This window comes from Pteropus alecto, unplaced genomic scaffold (assembly GCF_000325575.1).
Source record: "Pteropus alecto unplaced genomic scaffold, ASM32557v1 scaffold155, whole genome shotgun sequence".
In the NCBI taxonomy this organism is placed as follows: domain Eukaryota; kingdom Metazoa; phylum Chordata; class Mammalia; order Chiroptera; family Pteropodidae; genus Pteropus; species Pteropus alecto.
In genome coordinates this window covers 15,416,827-15,427,452 of record NW_006438113.1, presented here as the reverse complement: position 1 = coordinate 15,427,452, position 10,626 = coordinate 15,416,827, and positions in this window count along the sequence as shown.

Genomic DNA, 10,626 nt, shown 5'->3' with positions numbered 1-10,626 from the left:
GGAATACTGCAGCTGAAACACCTGATACATTGCAGCACTATTTAGCATGACTTATGAAGCTGTTATTTTGTTTTAACACGCTGTGTTCATTGTAAAGGAATTTCATTCCCAGAGGTTTCATTAATGGAGGCTTTGTTGTACAGAGAGGCAGTGGGAAAAGGGATTGAGACATACGGCTGGCCAAGGACATGTGTAAAGTATTCCAAGACCCCTCTGGCCTTGACAAGGCTCCCATGCCCACCTCTGGAGGCCTTGCTCCCCTGTGTGCCCATGTCCCCAAAAACATCTGGTCTTAGGCCCTCTCTACATGCTACAGTGCAAACAACTAATAATGACATCTATGTCTTAGCCCCTGCAGGGGTTAGAGAGACAGGAGCTCTGACACTGAAACTTTTCAGGTAAAACGGATAACTTCTCCTAGCTAAAGAACTGATGGAGAAAACTTAGAGCTTTCAGCTCTTGTTCTAAAAACTCATTTCCTTCCCAACTACATAAAGTTGATCAGTCAAGCTCACCCAAATTGGTAGACTGAATGCCACAGAAGTGAGTTTCCTTCCCACTCTCCCCAAATCTTCTCACCAGTCCTAGGTCTTGGGGACATTGTTTTCATGGATTGGACTCTGAGGTCTAAAGAGTGGATGTGATGGACTTAGATTTACCTTAGCTGCTCTGTCTTGTGCCACGCTGCCAGGAGAGGGATGAGTGAGCAAGGCCAGGTCTTTATCAACATCTCCAGGCCATTCAGAAGACTCCAGTGACAGAGAAGAGGACCCGTGGGGTTTATGCTCTTGATGCTCTCTGCTGCTCGAGGTCAGGGATAGAGAAGAGTCAGAGATTGGTAAGCTTCTCACTCGGGTGCTAAGGTAGGGTACAGCCCCAGCCCAGTAAGCTCATAAATCCCCTGATCCCTACTCTAGGGGTCTCACAGCCTCTTTATTCTCCCATAATACGTTTGTCCACAAAGACTTTTAGAGACTATGTTTCCCTCCCAAACTTATTTGAGACAAGGTTCTCAGAGTACTCATCCTGCGAGAGAACTTCAGACAAATTTTAACCTGACACCATAAGTCATTCTGAAAGAACATACAGTGTGCCTATAAAAGGTACTTACATTCCTGATGTTAAGACACATAATTCAGTGGGGACAGACTGCTAGTGTTTGGACATAATGCATGTTAGGATATTGGAGCACAAAAATGCCACACTTACTTTTTGTACCTGCCTCTAGTACAATAGCCAGCAAACTTTTTCTATAAAAGGTCAGCTAGTAAATATTTTAGGCTTTGCAGGCCATGTGGTTGTGTTGCAACTACTCAACTCTGCCTTTGTGGCATGAAAGAAACCATAAACAAATGAGTGTGGCAATGTTCTGATAAAACTTGATTTACAGAAGCAGGCAGCAGGCTGGATTTGGCACCTAAGCTGTAGTTTATCAAACCCTGCTCTAGAGGACTCTCCCTAGTATGACAGAAAAGGGCTTTCCAAGTCATAATTGGTAAGATGTGATTAACTGGGACACTGTTAAGAGGCTAGTCAACATTCCACTAGTTCTTCCTAGTTCACACACATCTATGAAACTTTATAATTTCCATTATTATAAAGATACCAAAAAGGGACATTAATGCACACATGAGACAAAATTAGATGCAAATTTTTCTAAGATCATTTCATCTCAACACAGCAGAATGGTCCAGAAACTTCCAGCATCTTCTCTGGTACATTGTGCTTGTCTGCTTCACTCACCAGTGTGACTGGATAGGGTGCAGGCCATGGAAATGCTTGCTTATTTTCTCTTCTTTATGTAGTTTACCACATAGGCTATTAGTCTGAAAGTAGGAAGTACTGAAGTACTGATGTAGTAAACAAAAGCCTTCAGCCCTTGAGCATCTTATGGTGTGATCTGAATCCAAGTCTGCAAATTTATTTGTGAAGTGGCTTGAGGGAGTGCAAAGAATAGAGGCTTTGAAGTCAGAGTGACCAGGCTTCAAATCCAAGTTCCTTCCCTTTTTTGCTGTGTAACTGTGTTACTTAACCTCCGTAAACCCTAGTCTCCTTATCCGTTAAGTGGTAATAATTCCTACTTCTAATGTCAGTATTAACTGCCATTTTCTGAGCTCCAACCATAGGCCAGGCACTATATGGTTGATAAGTGCTTTACATGCATTGTCTCATTCAGCCCTCAAAGCAGGCCAGGGCTGGTTTACACATGGAGAACTGAGGGTGAGATCTCATGCTGTTAGCTCCCTGCCCCTTGCCCCAGAGTGAGTCCCTCATGAAGGTGTCTCCACCAACCTGAGGGAGCCACTAGACAGGGATGAAAGAGGCCATTTGATTCACGGTTCTGGAGTGGAATTTCTTTCACCCTGTTGTCTCTCTGACCTGGATAAAGAGGTGAACAAGTTCCTTGAGAGCTGATGTACAAAGCTGCCCAGAGTTGGCTCTGGCTGAGGATGGGTTTGGGACTGTGCGAGGCCTCCTCTGAAAGGCTTACAGCTACTCTAACGTTCTCTCTTATCTGGGCCTTTGTTTCCCCTAATGCCTCATTACAACTCATTATCAATTTTACAAATGTAATTTCCCAGGCTGTGTTACAACCCTCCTTCCAAATCCAGCCCACTCCAATTTTTAAAATATATATATCAATGGCACGATATGTGTCAACAATCTCTGAATGTGAAATATCTTATCCCTGAAAAGGAAAATCTGGTTTGGAGGAGCCTTCTCTCCTATGTCGTTTGGACTGGACGAGTCTGTCCAGCCCCGCCCCTGTTGCCTCTTTCTAGACACTGATCTGACCACCTCTTTCATACTCACAGATCCCTAGTGGATCCCTGTGGCCAGTAGGGTAAGGCCAAACTCCTAGCTTGGGAATCCTAGCAAACTGCATTGCCCTTCATAATTGGGCCCTAATGTCTTTTTGACCTTCTCTCACACTACCCTCCGACATGATGAATCTGTAAGAGCAGTTAAACTGGCTTACATACTCCCACAGAACAGATCTAGCATTTTCTGGCCCTTTCACACATTGGCACCCTTGACTAAAAACTTTTCCAGTCCTTAATGGTTGATTAAGTATATACACACCCACCAATGGAAACGAAACATGTACACACATATACCCCCATGCACACATGCACACACACAAAGATCTGAGGACACACACATAAATAAGTTTAAAATGTGTCATGTAAGTGAAACTTAATTTCTGTTCCTCCCTTTCTGTCCCATGTTGAACAAGTAGTCCAGAAAATCCGACATCAGATATATGAGAGGCAGCCGAGAATTGAAACATCGGGAATCCTATTTGATAAAAAGAAAAAAAAAAGCAAAGATTTTTTAATTAAATGATACTAATTTGCACATTAAATAGGGAATATATTCTCACAGTTCAAAATCAGTGTTTCCCTCTCACACCTGTCCTTCCTGACCACAAGTTATTTTCTCATTTTTTCCTTTCAGTGCCTTCTTCATGCACAAACAAGAACATACACATTTTTTACACAATGATAGCATACTATCCAAAATATTCTGAACCTTCTTTAAAAATATATCCTAAACCGTTCTATATTAAGAGTTTTTCATTTTAAAAATGCCTCTGCTAACTCAAATTCCTTCTGCAAGAAGAGCTCACAGCTTCAGAATGAATGGACTATAATTTATTTAACCAAATCACAACTGATAACCATTAAATGTTTACAATATTTTGATTTTATCAAAAAAAAAGGCTTCAAAGAAAATCTTGTATATATGACATTTTCTAAAGCAGAGCTCTTTATCCCAGTCATCCATTTTCATGTAGAACTGGGAGAAAGGGGTCACCCCTTTGTGTAGGTATCAGAAACTGGGCACAAAAAATCATAGTGGTCACAGTTCAAAAAGCATAGTCTAACCTCAGTAGAGCTAAAAAAAAAAATTAAAAATAAAATAAAAAAGGCAAATGAATAAGTAAAATAAAATAAAAGCATAATCTACACAAATACCCTAGGAAAAAAAGGGAAACTTCTCCCTCAAATGAGTCAGTTCTTAGAAACTGTCCCTTGCCTTCTTCCCTTTCCTCTCCCCTCTCCTTAATTCCTTATTCTACTCAGAAACTGCTGAACTTCCTGGAATTTTTATTAACAATTCAAAATGCTCCAGTACTAATTTCCATAACCACAGCCTCTGCTAACTCAAATGCTCTCTGTAGGTAGGGCTCACTGCTTCTGGATCATAAAAGGGACAAGAAAGACTGTAATTACAAAAGAATGCAGGTCTAGAACCTTCCCTGCAGAATGACAAAGGTTATTTACAAGGCAAAGGAGTGATGAGAGGTCCCCGAGACCCACTTTCGGTTACTGTTTCTTCTTGCAGAACCTTCAAAGAGTGAGATGAATGACTCGATGAATTTTTTTTCAGTGCCTACATGTATATCATGGCACAGTCCCAACTCCTTTGCAAGACTGACTTGAGGGTAGATTGATTTTAGAAACTAATTTATTTCTAAAATGCAGGCAAAACGGGTTCAGAGACGCTATTATCTATTACTTTTCCTGTGCCTGCTTTTGCCATGAAAATTAGCCAATATATTGTTCAGATCTACTTTTGACAATTTGATTTTGTTTTACATTCATCCGGACTTGAAAAATGACCTCTGCTCAGACAGATTGATGCTTCCTGAGCTACTCATTTCTAACACGTATTACTACATTAGCACTACCTTCAAATAGTATGTCTTTCTAAATTATTCTTTGTTCCCCCCGCCCGCTGCAACTCACTGCTTAAGCTTCATTAAAAAAAATAGCCCTCTAACCATTTTTCTCAAAATTGTCTCTATAAGACATCCAGCCTACCGCTGACTAAGCTGTATCTTCATATTTCAATTTTTTAGTTACTCTTTTTTATTGTCTGTTATTACTATGACAATATTTGAGAATTTCTCATTGGGGGAAATGTTTGGTTGTTGGGAAAATAAAAAGGGATTTTCATCTTTCCAGCAAAAACTCAGCACACAAGTTGTAACATTTCCCATTTATGACTTTTTGGAAATCCCACAGGTTCTGGTGGACCTATTTTTTTTTAATGATAAAATTATCAAACTGCTTGTATGTAGGTTTTCTTATTCAGGTATGGTGAAGCCGACAGATCAGGAGATTGCCCTGAAAAGATAATTTGTTACTTAACACAATTCCCAAGGGGAGTGGGGCATGCCAGGCCAGAGGGGTCAACGCAGGGAAACACCGGGTCTGTCGCCAGTCTGTCTGGAAGTTGGGGAAGCAAAGTGGAAGTGTGGGCTAGAGTATTCGGTTTCTGCAGGAAGGAGCAGGGGAGGCAGGGGAAGCAGCTTTAGGACTGGCTAGTCTGAATGATTTCAGCAGGCTCTGGGGCATCAGTTGTCCCCAGCTGTCTGGTACCTGACCTTGGGGCAATTAGGGCGGGGGAATAGTGTCCTGAGAGTAAGAACTCCAGAAAAAAAGTGGTGAAGCTGTGGGCTCAGGATTGCTTCACTGCATATGTAAGGCACAGCTGTGGGTGAGTTGTTTGTGGTCTCTAGGAATTGGCCAGCCCTGGAAGGGGCATTTTCTCTAGGGTCAGTAAGACGCCAAATGTCAAAGCATCAGGAATACAGAAAATAAAAAGGCATGCTTAATACAGTACCAGTCAGTAGCTCATCAGGAAACAGAAGGCACACTCAATTTATGACAATTTTAAATAGGTTTAATAAAGAGACTATTTACAAAGGTATGGAGAGGGAGTAGAGAAACTACAAGGGACAGCAAAGCGGTCACCACTCCTAAAAGGGGAGAGAGGGGCCACCAGAACCCAGAAGAAGAAAGTCTTGAGGAGAGGGCTGTCCTAGGGAAGCAGCGATCTTCCTTGAGGGAACACAACCAATGCGAGGGACCCTTGCAGGGTAGGAGCTGCAGGGCCTGGTCTCCCTACTCCCTCTACCTCTGGGCCTCCCATTGGCCAAACTCAACTGGTCAGCCTCTGCAGCTGGGGACAGGACACAGGGAGGGTCTGAAGAGGCAAAAGGAGATAGCCAGGATTCTCCCTTACATAAAACTTGGAAAACAGAAAAGAAAAATCATTACCCATAATCCAGCATTTGAACATACCAACTTTATCACTCTAGTGCATTTCCTTCCTATATTTACATAGTTTAATATATAAATAGTTACATTAAAAATTAAATTATTGACTATTTAAGACATACAGGGATGCACAGAAAATAATATAATACATATTATACTTTATATTTTTCATTAAAACTATTTCATAAGCTTTTCACTGCTTCTTTGTCTTCATAATCATGATTTTTAATGGCTCTATAATAGACTACACACAGTAAGTGCATCAAATTTAATGAAGCAATTGTTGCATACTTAGGCTACTTCCTTTTTTGCTAAATAATGTTAAATAGTGTTGTGATGTATATCTTTGAGATATAAGCTTTTTTCCATATTTTGCTATTTCTTTAGTATCTACATCTCTAAGAATAGAAATATTGAAGCAAAGGACATAGACAATTCCGTGGCTCTAAATAACATTCCTAAACTGATTGTTAAAGAGTTGTACCATTGTATAGTGCCACTAGTAATGCATAAGAAAGCTGGGATCGTGGAACCCTCATCTGCATTTGAGTATTATCACTTGTAACATTTCTTTTTTGGGCTAATTTAATAGGTAAGCACACTACTTGTTTTCATTTAATTTGCTTTTCTTTGATTACTAGTAGAGTTTCTATGTTTTACCATATGTTTGTTTACCAATTGTATTTGCTGTTCAATTTCTGACTTTCTACCAAATCAGCTATTGGTCCCTCAAGCTGCGGCTCAAATTGACCCCTGGGGAAATCCTTACTGAAAACAATTGAGCATCATGGTGGTAAGACAGCATTTTCAAAAGAAGGAGGCTAATGAATTTCAAGCTGAGGCTTTTTGCTCTTAATATCTACTTTTTTGGAAAGTGTATAACTCTATTAGATTACAAGATTTATCCACCCCTCCCCTAATACTCTTCTTTCCCCTGTTCCAGCATGTTAAATAACTATAGCAAAATTAAATGCAACCCGAATGATAACAGCAATTAATACATGTTCCTTTCCAATCTTTGTTGGCAAACATGATGGCTCAGCATCCGCTTTGGGAGATATTGGAGATAGCTCGCTTTGACTGACTGATTCTGAGATATGTGTGGGTCTATTATGGTCTAGACATTATTATTATCATCATCATTATCATTATCATTTTCTTTCTCTTTCCTTATCTCACAGGCTATTTGAGGAAGTCTATTCTTTGACCTACCAGGCTCCAAGGCTGTGGGAGATTTTTTTTTTATATATCAGACGTTCTCAAACATTAGAAGAATAGCCTAAGAGAGCTTATTAAAAACACGATCCTTGGACCTTACTGCTGGAGATTCCGTTTCAATAGATATGAGGTGATCCCAGTAAGCTACACTTTTTTTAATGATTGAGATGCAGGGGTGTCTCTTGACCACAATTTGTGAAACACATGTACAAATTCTTGGGATAGGAAATATATTTATACTAAACATATTCAAGGTAGGAGCAGAAATGAGGCTAGAAATGGGAAGGAGGGGAGTAAGATCCAGTAAGGCTTCTTTCTGGGCCCATTCTCCACAACTGTCATTGCAGAAGAAATTGTACAAATAAGACCAGGATTGGGTGGAGAAGGTGGTCAATGTGTAGCAACTTTTTTATATGCAAGGGATACAGTGGCCAACAAAACCACCTGTTCCTACCCTGTTTGAAGACTACTAATTTATTAAAACATCATTGATGATATTTAATTTGCATTTTCAGTGTTGTAACACCTTCCTAATCACTATTTCCTAACATCCTACCTCTGACCACAGTTTCGGAGCAACTTGTAGAATTGCTGGATTGTTTACGATTTCTGCAGGCCCCTCTAGGTTTTATTCATGAAATGTCTGTGGTAGACAAGGATATTAGCTGACCATACTGTAGAGGTACAGAGGTAAAGAAATGAGCAGATCTGGAGTCTTTGCACTTTCACAGCAACCAGCAAATGCTTTCGGGTGGACCCTTCTACTATTAGCCCAAGGCTGCCATCTTGTGGCCATCTGACAAATTGTACTGGAGCTTATAGATTTGAAGAACTTTTTTTTAGGGGACCGTGTGAATATATTGCTAGGGAATATATTTACATTTCTTTGTCATATCCTCCATCAATTTTTAGAACATACTTTGGATAATTTTGAAAGTAGAGTAGAAAAATTCTGCTCAGAAAAGCATAGACGTTTAAAATAAAAAGGATCTTAGAAATCACCTTGTAAAAAAATAGCCAGGCTTTTTGTAAGACTAGTTGACCAAAATGCCAAAGTCTTAATATATCACTCTGCTAAAACCACTAAATATTCATTTCACATTTTTTCACATGGTAACTGCATTGTGAAGTTCTCCTTTATCCAGAAATGGAATCACTCCTAAGGAAAGATCTCATTCCATACTCACTGCAGAAACCAACTTACATGTGTTCAAAGTGCTTTACCTGGCTCATTTTTCTTCAGAGATGCAACAGCACATGCATATCTACAGTTCTGATGTCTTCCTTTAATAAAGAAAAATCTTTCTTCCAAGTCTTTGATAAATACCCATAGTACTGTGTCACTTTCTTGCTTCCTCACTGAAGCCAGTTGTAAGGTTTAACTTTCACCACTAAAAAGCATAAAACTTTTGACACCCTGGGCAAGCACTTGAGTTGTCCTCAGCACAGTTTTGGGCATTGTACCAAATGCATAACCAATGAATTTTTCTTCAGAGCTGCAACAGTACATACATATCTGTAGTTCTGATGTCTTCCTTGAATAAAGAAAAATTCTTCTTCCAAGTCCTCGATAAATACCAATGTCAGAGCATAGTGAGATGGAAGCTTTAGGTGGGGGAGAGAGGTGCTCTTAGAGACTGATCCCCAAATAGGATATAAAAGAGCAGAACTTGGCAGAACCCAGAGTAAAGAGTTAAAACAGTTATATGAAGGCAAATACCTTCTTCTCTATTTCTCTGAAAGAGAATTTTTACCATACATTCAGATAGATTTAGCATAAATAATGTTGCTGTGGCAGGCTATGTTCACTGAGCAGCTACTAAGTGTGAGGTCAGGGGTTCAGCCAGAGGATCCAGTCATGAACAAGACAGTCCCTGCCTCAAGGAGCTCACAACCGCGTGGTAGCAATAGACGGCCACCAATGACAAGGTGGTGTGCTGCATGGTACAGTAGGTGCATGTTGATTTGGGGGCTGTAGAAGCACCTGAGCCAGTGTCAGGAGAGCAAGGAAGACTTCCTGGTATAACCCAACCCCCTCACTTTACTGAAGAAAAAAGATCCAGTTCTTAAGGAGAAATGGCAACATCCACAGGTCAGGGGTGGAAGTGGGCAGGGGGAAGGGAATTAAAGAGGAATTAAAGAAGGGGAAAAAAATTACATGTAGAGAAAGAAAAAGGAAATGAGTTTATGGAAGTATTTATTATTTTATTATTTATTATTATTAATATTTATTATTTTAACTTTTTCTTATGGAATGCATTTGTTTCCTGGCACTGACGTAACAAAGAACCACAAACTGGGTGACTTGACCGAACAAAAATTTATTGTCTTACAGTTCCAGACACCAGAAAGCAAGGTTTCAGCAGGGTCATCCTCACTCCAAAGACTCAAGGGAAAAACCCTTCTTTGTCTCTCTCTAGCTTCCAATGACAGCCAAATGGCCATTAACACTCGGAGGTCCTTGGCTTGTAGCTGCATCACCTCAGTCTCTGCTTCTGCCAGTCGCATGGCAATCCCCCTGTTTGCCTCTGTCCAAAGTTCCCTCTTGTTTCTTTCCATCCTCATTGTGATACAGTTGACATAGCACATTGTGTAGCTGAAGGCACACAACGTGTTGGATGGATGCACTTATATACTGAGAAATGATGACCACCATGACGTCTACCACTTCCATCCTGTCACATAATTACCATTTCTTTTTTCTACTGAGCACATTTGAGATCTACTCTCTTACCAACTTTCAAGTATATAATACAGTATTATTAATTATAATCACCATGCCGTTCATTAGATCTCTAGAACTTATTCATCTTATAACTGGAAGTTTTGACCCATTGACCAACATCTTCCCATTTCCCTGACCCTCCAGCCCCTAGTAATAACCCTTCTACTCTCTGTTTCTATGAATTTGGCATTTTTGGATTCCACATATAAATGAGATCATACAGTATTTGTCTTACTCTGACTCATTTTACTTGGCATAATGCCCTCAAGGTGCATCCATGTTGTCACAAATGGCAAGATTTCCTTCACTTTTATGGCTTGAATAATATGTGTACATATACCAGAACTTCTTTATCCGTTTATCTGTTGACAGACACTCAGGTTGCATCCATATCTTGGCTGTCATGAAAAATGCTGCAATGAATATGGGAGAGCAGTTATCTCTTCGAGATCCTGTTTTCATATTCTTTGGATATATACCCAGAAGTGGGATTTCTGAATCATATGGTAGTTCTATTTTTAATTTCTTGAAGACCCTCATACTGTTTTCAATAGTAGTTTACCAATTTACATTCTCACCAACAGTACAGTACACAAGAGTTCCCTATTCTCC